General features: G+C 38.3%; 1 long non-coding RNA gene across 1 annotated transcript; it reads right to left on the reverse strand.

The window, feature by feature from the left end:
* Positions 1–7,038: 7,038 nt before the first annotated feature.
* Positions 7,039–8,174, reverse strand: LOC107599591 (uncharacterized). The gene is made up of 3 exons (XR_001610676.1): positions 8,124–8,174; positions 7,211–7,340; positions 7,039–7,106 (listed from the first exon to the last, which is right to left on the reverse strand). It is a non-coding gene; the product is annotated as an uncharacterized lncRNA (long non-coding RNA).
* Positions 8,175–11,721: the final 3,547 nt, after the last annotated feature.

Consider the following 11,721-nt stretch of genomic DNA (forward strand, 5'->3'; position numbering starts at 1 on the left):
CCGCTAGTTGGAACGTGCTGCGGGTCGAGTCCCCTTCTCGGTGAACTGGGCGTGTTGCTCCCCCAGCTGATAACTGCTTGCTGTTCCACCAATGGAACGTGCTGTAGGTCGAGCTCCCGCTGAATGGATGTCTGCTCCCTCAGCTACAGGTTCGCGGCTAGCCATGCCAGCGTGATAGCCGTAGGTGAGACTGATGACTACTCAGAGTTCCATCTATAGGCTGCCCTCCAGAAGTGCCACGAGAACCCCCTAGAACGGTTGTATCCATCTACATATGGACATTCTAAAATCCACATGGTGGTAAGTGGGCACGGTATCTTTGCCCACTTTTCTAAAATCCCACGAATGTGGTAAGTGCGCACGTTCTACTTTGCCCACTTCTCTAAAATCCTATATGGTAAGAGTTACGCGCACAGCTTCGTTCTCTTTTTCTGAGTGGTCTAAAGCTCCGGTTCCGCCTGGGACCCACTCCTCATGGTATCCTCGAATACCTGCTCTGACAGGGTGTTTCCACTAGCGGCCTGTTGAGACAGGTCCTTCTGCAAAGGGAGGTAGCCCTGAGTGACAGGCCAAGACTAGTAATTGATCCAATGATAGGCTCGTGGTCGTATTCCCTGGAAGGAATCCTTCATGCTTCTAGGCCCTGGCGCCGCCTCCGAGGAGGCTTTTTTGGCACAGCTGGTACGGTGGCCCCTGCCGTCCCGCAGTTCTGGGCACCGAGCCAGCCGCCCTCATTACACCAGAGGTCAATCTCGAGAGACTGACTCCCGTGGTAGACTATTGGTAGCCTGGGTTCAGGTCCAGGACAGGGGCAACTCCCATAGCGATATGGTGTAGTTGGTACTTAGTGGCTCGCCATGGTTCTGGCTTGCACTCCCCTCAGCATGGCGGCGTGGGTATACCGTTCCCCATAGCGACCCCTAGAGGACGCAGTTCGACGTTCCCCTCAGGGAACCATGGTTACATAAGTAACCTGAGACGTTATATTCCAATCTGTTTTTCAGTCTATAAAGAAAAAAATATCCATATTGAGAGCACAGGTGTAAAAATACAACAGGGAAAAATCTTTCACTGTATCCTGCAAGATGAAATGGACATAGGATTCTAAAAAAAGAGAAATATCATGATGAGAGACAGAGGAAGATAGAGAGGAAAGCAGATTGACCAAGATGACAAGACCACATGGAGCGTCCAACCGTCTGAGATAGAAAAGTCTGAAAAAAAGAAAGAAATAGATTCTAGTTGGAGGCTTTCACCTTTAGAGAAAATGGCAGAAAACAAGTAATAGAGCAGGAAAATAAATGGAGAAAGTGAAGGCGGCAGTGGCACATAGCACAGGTGGCAAACAAATTAACTATTCCATTAGCAGAGCTGATTATTGCCATATGTGCTATTCTAAGCAGTTCCCTTACTGAAACAGATGTTTGTCTATATATTTACAGGCATGTTATTTGACATATAGGCTTGTAACAGGGCATTATTACTGAAGATATAAGCCATAAAAAATTATATTTAGCTCACACGCTTGCTTTTATGATAAAATGTCTTCATCTTTTCTAAAGAAACTTCCTGACCTCTGCAGGTCCTCAAGGGACAGAAACAATTACTTCAAATTCACCTGTAAACAAGCCTAACTGGCTTTTTTTTAACCTAACAAAGGAAGTGAGGGACATGGGCGGTCGGTCTCTGAAGTGTTGCTCTGTGCTTTGAGCTCCTGTAAAGGTGCAACCTCCAACTGCCGCTGCAGTAATAAGCACCATCTTTCTACCGCATTGTCGCACACCTTCACAATCTCTCCTTCTTAATTTGCTCCCCGTGGAGCAGTGAATGATTTCGTCTGTTCTATCCTTTATATTAAACATTTCACCCTATTAGCTCTCAATAATCATTTTCTGCTGCCACAGACAAGGTGATTTCCCCAGGCGCATAAAAACGCAATAACATCAGCCCGGTTGCCGAGCTAATATTGCCATAATTCGTTTTTATGTGTCTCCCGCAGCCTGGGGAAAACACCTCTTAAGAACTCACTCTCTCTCTTTCTGGTCGTATGAGGCAAACCCAGAGCACGTAGCATTTGAACCTTTCAAAAGTTGCAGAGAATCCAATTTTCTGCAGCGCTAGCAAAAAGTCGCCATATAAAAGTGCCAGAAAGGGACCTAATTTTGTCCTTCCTTCACAGTATAGATAGGTAACATAATCTTCCTCTTCACACACCAAAAAGGACCTGGAACTAAATGTCCTTTAAATAAGCTCTAGGAATGTGAGGCAAAGCTTTCAAGGAGGGTTGTGTCACTCTTAAATCCTACAATGCTTCATCCTTTGTTGTACTAATAAATTGTAACCAAATTGTACTAATACAATTATTTTTATTAATTACAATTAATTTTACACTCATTAATTTTACTGAGACAATTTGATATGAGCAGCTATGATTTATTCTGATTATTTTTATAACAATTGCAAAGTATTTACTCATCTATCTCTCTCTCTCTCTCTCTCTCTCTCTAGATAGATAGATAGATAGATAGATAGATAGATAGACAGATAGATAGATAGATATATTCAGTCATTGATTCAGTAACTCACTCACAAAGAAAGTCACTTGTTTAGATACTGAATGAAACTGTAACGTAGGAAGCGTGACGACTGAGTTGAGGATCCAAATGCAGCCTTATTCCAAAAGAGTGGTCAAAACAGGCAGGGTCAAACAACAGCAAACAGGTACAATCCAGGGTGAGACAAAAGAGTAATCCAATAAACAGGCGAAGGCCAGGGCAGGCAGCAAGCAATCAGAAACAGCCTAGGGTCAAAAACAAGGCAAGGCAAGAAGGAACAAGGAAAACACAGGAACTTGGGAACACTACAGGCTAGAAAATACTGAGCAATTAATGTGTGAAAAATCAGGCTTTAAATAGGGTGAGACTGATGAAGGTAACAAGGCACAGGTGAATGCAATAAGTGATGAGTCCAGGCAAAGGATTATGTGGAATGTAGTTAGTGAGGGAGTGACAACATTCTGGGGTGGAGTGCCCTCTAGAGGAGCTCAAGGGCACTCCAGCTGGTGATCGTAACAGAAACACTGTTTTTGAAAGAATCACTTGAGTGAATGAGTCAAAGATTCACTCATAAAGTCACTTGTCACCACCTACTGGCATAACTACTGTGTATAAGCTGCAGAAAGAGTGACTGAAAAATCCCCACCACTATAGCACACAGACTGACTGTCTGTCTGGAACATTAAAACACAGACAAGTGGAGTAATATGAACAAAAAAAAAGTCATTTCTATCATTTCAAGCGATATTTACACTATACTCCTAACCAAGAAAATGCACAAGCCATTCGCAAATTCCCTGCATCCCACCACGTTTATGTCTAATATCAGCGATCATGCATGATTGCTAAACCTCAGACTGACCCTTTTTCTAATCAAAATACTTAAACTGGTACACACATGCTTTGCGGGTGACGAAAAAACTTCTAGGTCAGATTAACTCATTACTTCATTACACATGCGGCAACTCTTCAACTAAGTGGTCTTAACAACACACCCTCCCTCTTTTGTTCTGGCATCTCTCGGTTTCTGCAGGCAGTGAGAAAAATCTCTCATTAGGAGCAGGTCCAGAACAATCACTCAATATCTGACTCACTGGCATCTCTGTGTTTTTGTTGATTGCAAGCAAAAGCAATCAAGAGATTCTCTCTCAGTCTCCCTCTCGCTCCTGAATAGCTGATTACTTTTTTGTCAGGATTAGTGGCATCCATCTTATTCTTTATTCATGTGCTCTCATTAACACAGTGTGCTGAAAAGTGCCACTATCAAGCAGATGAACAAGAAGGCAGCACTCTTTTCTGATCATTGTAGAGAGGAAGGGATTTTAGCCAAGCTGGAATACGCTGTGAAATCCCATAATTCTCAGTCTGCTTACTTGACGCGTCCCCGGCACCTCCATCTTAATTGGAGGCAGACTTCAGGTGCAAACTCGCCAGCGTGAGGCAAAGATGAAATCAAATTGCATGTCAGAGTCCGGACAAAGTGGGAGCTGATTGAGGAGTAAATGGAGGCTAATCTCCTCTGCTGTTTTTGGAGGCGTGCTGGCTGAGTTTCTCTGAGCTTCACCACCCAAGACGAGAGGCAAGCTGAGAGCAATAAATAGAGCAGGAGGAAGTGCAGGCTAGCGTGGGATCTAATCATACAGACAGTGTGCAGTGTTAAGGTATGACGATAGCATCCTGTCGTATGTGCAAAATGAAATGCTACCACATGATGTGGAAAATCTTTGCAGTATGTACTGCGCACAGTATGTCCATTTTCTACATCATTTGCCAAAATCTGCAGCACACATCCAGAGTGCATTGCTTGGTCAGTGAAGGTCTTACTTTAAGGGATAGTTCACCCAAAAAAATAAAGACTCAGTCATCATTTACTCACCCTTATGTTGTTCCAAACCTGTATGACTTTCTTTCTTCTGTGGAGCACAAAACAAGGTATTTTGAAAAATGTCTCAGCATTTTTGTACATAAAATTACAGTCAGAAAGGTTACTTCAAGTACATTTTTATAATATATACATTCAAAAATTTGGGATTTTTTAATGTTATTGTCTCTTATGCTCACCAAGGCTGCATTTATTTGGTCAAAAATATAGTAGAAACTGTGAAAAGTTATTACAGATTAATAATATATTCTCTATATTACATTTATATCATATATTTTCAATATTAATATATTATAATATATTATTGCAAATCGGAATTTTCATCAAAATTAATTTTGATAGCTTTTCGTTTTTATCTTTTTGCAAAAATATCCTTTCAATTTAGTATTTTTTTTGTCAAGTCATGCTGATTAATTTTAGCAAGTTTTACTCTAAATAAATGTCATCTGTTTTTTGACATTAGAAATTTTAGTTGATGAAGTGCAAAATTTAGTTCATAAATACAGTAAAAATAGTTTTATGGTGAAATATTATTGCAATAAAAAAACTTCTCTGTTTTTTTCTCTTACTTTTTAATAGAATTTAAAAGTTTGTACGTATTTATAAAGTATGTATTTTTGGACATAGAGTCTTGTATCCTATGAAGCAACACATTCGACTTGATCTTCCATATCTAGTGTAATGAAAGAACTGGATTTGAAATATCACTGTAAGCAATTTAAAATGTTTTATTAAAAATGCAAAACAATCATATTTGTTTCTGAAATGACACCCAAACACCAATTACTTGATTAAACAAGCATGCTAAGATCGATAATGCAGTAAACTAAATGTTTGAAACGTTTATCATTGCATAATGCATACGATTTCAGACATTTTAAAAATAAAACCGTATACAGTATAAACAGTATAGCTTTGCTCTAGTTAAACATCTGTATGATGTTTAGAAGACACATTTAGCACATTCGCAAACATGTGGGCAGCCACTAATTGGTCACATGCAACATATTATGTTATTATGCTCATTATATAACAGATGTCTTTCGCTCAGGTGAGGGAGAGAACGCTAAGGCACACTATAGCCAACTCGCACAAATCTCCTTAGCACAATAGATAGTTCAATTAAAACGCTGCACACAGCAGAATTAATGTTGCTGATTACCTGCAAGCTTGATGGGAAAGACTGCAGGCAAATACTATATATCAGATAGCACAGACAGCACTTGAATTAGAAGCTGTAAAGTTGTTAATTAGAAACTCTGCTTTCAAGTTTGTTAATGGGCACCATATTAAACAAATCTTTGAGCAACTGTCTCTAAAGTAACTCCTTCACTAATTACTAAAGACTACAATTAGTACAACAGAAATTATCTGCTTCTAATTAGACCAGACTCCACATTATGAAACATCCCTAACATGAGAAATCCTTCCGCTCTGAAGCTATGGCAACTGCAGAGGAGAGAATTCATCTCTGCTTGTTAATTGATCATTTTTTTTCATTACGAGTGGAGGAAAGCAGCTCGCTTTGTCAATTTGCCTGTCATTCGAAAAAAGTAATGTGTATTCAGACAGTATTTACATCAACATTGTTAGCCGTAGCTAATTTGTCTGACTGATGCGCAGTCATCAGAAGCATGAGAGACTCAGCAGGTTATGTTCTCAGAACAACAAGTTAGGCTAGTTATTTGGGTTATTATGGAAGCTCCTCTCCACCTTATAGGAAAAAATAAAAAAGGTAATTAGGAGATGGTTTAAATGATCTTTTTTTGGGAGATGGAAAGTTGCATTTGTGAAAAATAGCCACAGTTGTAAGATATAAAGTGCAGTTTCTGGATATAAAAATAACAATATGACATATAAAGTGCATTTAGAAAAATAATTGTTTTTATGTTAAAAACAATTATATATAAAAAAATGTATAAAAGTGCATTTAGGAGAATTAATGTCACAATTGTGAGATATACATAAACAATTACAAGAAATTATGTCAGAATTATGATATAAAAATCACAATTGTGGAACAGTGAGAACATCCACAATTATGAGAAATAAAATCACAGTTATGTGATAAAATATTTGTGAGATAAATATATATTCACAAGAATTACCATCACAAATGTCACAATTATGAGAGAAAAAAGTCTCCTTATAAATGCAAGATTTTCAGGAGATGGAAGTTGCAACTGTGATATATAAAGTTGTTATTATGAGAAACAGTCAATGCATAAGTGCGATTCCTGGATATAAAAAACACAATTATGACATATAAATCTGCATTTAGGAGAATTAATGTAACAAAAGTAAAATATAATTCACAATAATAATTCAAATATAATTCACGGTTACAAGAAATTTGGTTATATAGTCGCAATTATATAAAATAAACTATGAAACATCACAATTATGAGAAATAAAATCATGATCGTGTGATAATAATTGATATATATATGCATTTATGAGAACTTACTTCACAAGTGTGAATATAGTCATAATTGTGAGAAACAGATGCAATTACAGGATATAAAATAACTGCAACTTTTAAAGTTACAGTTCTGAGAATTAGCAATTATAATAAATTAAGTCAGATATAAAGTCAAAATTACCTTAATTTTTTAACTCTGAGGCAGAAACTGGTTCCCATAGGCTATTAATGGCTTCTCCCCAAGAAACTAATGATGAGAGATTAAGAGAGATTAAGATAGAAAGAGAAATAAGAAATGTAATACGACTGGCAATGTATAAGACATAATCAGACACAACAAAGCCTACTTACATAATAAAACAGCAAAGATATCCAAAATTGTTTCATATTTTGTTCCAAGGCAGTCATCATCTTGAATGCAGAGATGCCACAGCAACTTCAGAAGCACACCAAGAGATGGCGCTACTGTGACTCTCACTGACTGAAATGCAAGCAAGCACACATGCCAATCACAAAAAAATAGATATTCTGGAATTTTCTGCAAGCCAAAGTCAGATCTTCTTTTGAGACATTCAAAATAAGTAACGTCACAGCAATACCCAGTTATGAAAAATCAATATTAATTCAAACATAAAGAAGAGAAAATACATCTATTATTACAAACACAATTTGACCTTTAGTAGATAAAAAACTCAGACTTCCCTACATTTTTCATCATTTAAGAGTTTAAAAGACGTTGGCATTCATTTCAGTAATCTCTCAGAATCTCTAAAACATAAAACAAAGCAGATCTCCAATAACAGCAACAGAAGGATAATAGCTAAGGCGACAAGTTTGGTTTAAACACTCCACACCTATTAGATTTAAATTCAGATCCATTACTGTTGGAAAGACCTTTCACAGCGATGCCGCCGCAGACAGAGAATGAGTAAGCTGACGAGCCCTGAACTTTCATCAGAGCTCCAGGCTGTGAACAAAGCCGGAGACGTATCAGGTGTTGTTCTTCAGTCCAGACCGGTGACATAACGGCCTGAACCCTGTAAAGAAGAGAAAATATATCTATTATTACAAACACAATTTGACCTTTAGTAGATAAAAAAACTCAGACTTCCCTACATTTTTCATCATTTAAGAGTTTAAAAGACGTTGGCATTCATTTCAGTAATCTCTCAGAATCTCTAAAACATAAAACAAATCAGATCTCCAATAACAGCAACAGAAGGATAATAGCTAAGGCGAAAAGTTTGGTTTAAACACTGCACACCTATTAGATTTAAATTCAGCTCCATTACTGTTGGAAAGACCTTTCACAGCGATGCCGCCGCAGACAGAGAATGAGTAAGCTGACGAGCCCTGAACTTTCATCAGAGCTCCAGGCTGTGAACAAAGCCGGAGACGTATCAGGTGTTGTTCTTCAGTCCAGACCGGTGACATAACGGCCTGAACCCTGGCCCCATAACAATAAACCAGCATCTCGTGTGCCACCTCTGCACTGTGCAGAATGCCGTTAGTTGTTCAGAATCGCTATGAGCCTGCATCGATCTCTGTATTATGGGTTGCGGGTACAAAAGTGCAACAGGAAAAGTGTGAACTGAATTTCTAGAGGAAAAACTTTAATGGTCTTCAAGCAGAGAAGATGTATTCCGCGCCCTAAATAGCAATCCAAACACACACACACACACACTCTCTCTCTCTTTTCTGAACGTGCATTTATTCATAAATTCTCTTCTATTGTTACGTTTCCTTATCTCTTCACAAGATTACATGGATCTACATGGTTTGATCGTCATTAAATAAACCCATCGCGAGTCCTCATCTGTGTTTATCTGTGTAATGAGCGATTCATGCTATTTTGTTAGTTAAATATGATGTTCCACAATTATAATCATGATAATGAAGAGCTCTGAGTGACGTATACAGGACTATCTTGCATCACATGCTGAGGTTAGAGTGTGAAGTGCTCCATGTTGTGTTGGGGGATTTGTTCAACATTCTATGAGGATTGTGTTAATCGTCTCTCACTATGACACAAATGAGCTTTGGTTTGAAATCTGGGGTGGTGTAATTAGGAGGACAGATAATTAGGACTCTAATGAAACATGAAATGGGGCTCTGAGGTCCAATAAACCTCAGTCCAGTCAGGCGCTTTAAAATGGAGTTGGTTCTTGCAGGTAGGATTCCAAAGGAAAGAAGGCAAGTCCCATCCTGCTCACATTCCAGAGCTCTCTGCTCTGTTCTGCTACCTCATGGAAAATTCCATTATGATGCGAGATACGAGGAGGAAATTCAACAAAATTCTCACTGTACTTCAGACTGGATTTTTTAATATGCTTGATTAAGACATACATATATAGCCAGTGCAGTAGGAATGCATTGATATCATGGCCAATGCTGTTAAGCTGCTCATTATTCTACACTTATATTTGTCGAAATACATTAAAAACCACAATAACAACAATCACAACATTATAATGTTTAGTATGAAATCAATGGATATTAATTTTGAGATTACATTTAACAGTGTTTTCAAATGATTAGCGTTTATTTTTTATTTTTTATGTACTTTAAATAAGCATTAGATGACAGCAAAGATAAGCATTAGATGACAGCATGTACAATAGCTTAAACAATACTGGCCAAAAAAACACACACACACCTCTAACATTAGTTTATAACTATAAATATCATGCATAACTATGGTGGACTCATACTGGTTTTTAATGTGTTTGACTAAAATGTACATACTGTGTGTAGATGGTGCAGTAGGGATGCAATGAATATTACAATTCTGGCCTGATTTTATATTTATGTTATGATGGATGACCAACAAATAGATGATATTAAAATTCTATACAATTTTATCTAAATCATTTTAAAATAAAATACAAAAATTTAAATGCTAGCTATACATTGTGCTACAAGTGAATTTAGGCATCACTCAATTATCATTTACAGTAAGAAAAACTAATATTAATTTTGAGATCGGCTAACTATTACATTTATAATTTAAGTGTTATTAAATTATTTGTGTTTTTAAAAAATTTAAAAGCATTTGAATAAGGATTAAATGACAGCATTAGTAATAGTATCATTGAAATACTATTATAGTTTTTATTCATATTTTGAATTAGTTATTATTTTTCTGTTTTCTATTTTAATTTATATGTAAAAGTTTTAGTAATGTTGTCTATTTTTATCATTTTTCTTGGTCCTTCTTTTTTAAATATGTCTATATAGTTGTTATTCCAGTTTTAGTTTGTTATTTTAGTACATCAAGATAAGCTAAATGAAAATGAAAAATGTTACCTTGGCAACTGGCTGGAATAAAGCTAAGTTTAAGGTATTTATGTTTTATTTTATTTCAAGTAACAATGTTTTATGGTTTTAGTTTTAGTTCACTATAATATCCCTGCATGTGAAACGTGTAAAAATAAGAGAAAATAAGCATGAACAATAAATTATACAATATTGGCTGTTACTGATCAATTAAAAAGTTGATATCAGTTGACAACCAATATTGTACCACTATTTCATGCATGCCTATAGCACTGACCACTATTTATTTAAAAAAAAATGTGCAAAGTCATAAGTGCTTGATCTCACGGCAATGACAATTCACTACTTGTTTGACAACTCTTGTGCTGTTTGGACAGGCACATTTGGGATTATATATTACGTAAAAAGTACATATGTTACTTAGACCTTTTTGACATTGTGTTTATCAAAAAGGCTTTAATTTAGCTGCATCTCATCAAAACATGAAATCTGGTAGGTATTAAACGTTCAGTTGCCAAACTTTCAAAGTTTGTTTGGTTGCTGGAAATTCAAATCAAAACATAAACTGTACTGGCTCCAATCCAAACGCTGTAAAGAACGTCTCGGTTACGTATGGTAACCCTCATTCCCTGAAGGAGGGAACGGAGACGTCATGTCGGATGACCGACGAATTGGGATCTCGCTTAGAGAGACCAATCTACTTTGAGTGTAAACTAAACGAGCCAATGCACATTGGCATGCGATTATTGCATCCAGCTGCTGCTGATCACAGCGTGAGTATAAGTAGGCAGCAGATGCAGCGCATATTCAGGTTTTTGCTGAGGAGCCGAGCCGGTGACCCGGCCACTCAGCGGTGGTACAGGAGCTGTGGCGACGGGACGTGAAATCTCCATTCCCTCCTTCAGGGAACGAGGGTTACCATACGTAACTGAGATGTTCCCTTTCAGTCGGTCACTCTCAACATCACGTCGGATGACCGACGAAATGGGATCCTACCAAAAGGCCACAGCTACTGCCCCTTCCAGTGTCCTGTGGAAGCCACCTGCGCCCCTACTTTTTGGCGTAGGCCAGGGCTTGCACAAGAGGACCAGCTACTGCTACTATGGCACTACCCAATGAGTAAGACTGGATAACACTGGGAAAACGTACCCGTTCTACTTGGAACCGGGACGTTACGGAAGCTCCAACCTTCCCGAAGGAGGTTTCGGAAGCAATACACATATGAACATTCCTTAGGTGCATATGGAAGAATGGAGGTGATTATAACCCTCTTGGAATGGCAGAAGTCTGCCGGGGAAACACGGGCTCAAGGCTATACCGTGGACTTTACACATATGGGATCCACTTAGGTCTTACATATGGAACCCGGCCTTCTACCGGTTCTCGAGGATTCAACAAGGCCTGGCGCCGGACGCTCCGCCCCGTCTGGCTGCCGAGGGGATGGAGGAACTCAACAGGGTCTATTATATGGACTCTCTGGAGTGGTTTTAGCAAGCCGACCCGAAGCCGGGGCCTCTCAGTGCTTCTACCCGTTTGAGGTGAGAACACAGGAGGATACCGGCTCCACACGAAGGCTATAGAATCTA

Source organism: Sinocyclocheilus grahami, unplaced genomic scaffold (assembly GCF_001515645.1).
Source record: "Sinocyclocheilus grahami isolate Dianchi unplaced genomic scaffold, SAMN03320097.WGS_v1.1 scaffold13.1, whole genome shotgun sequence".
Lineage (NCBI taxonomy): Eukaryota > Metazoa > Chordata > Actinopteri > Cypriniformes > Cyprinidae > Sinocyclocheilus > Sinocyclocheilus grahami.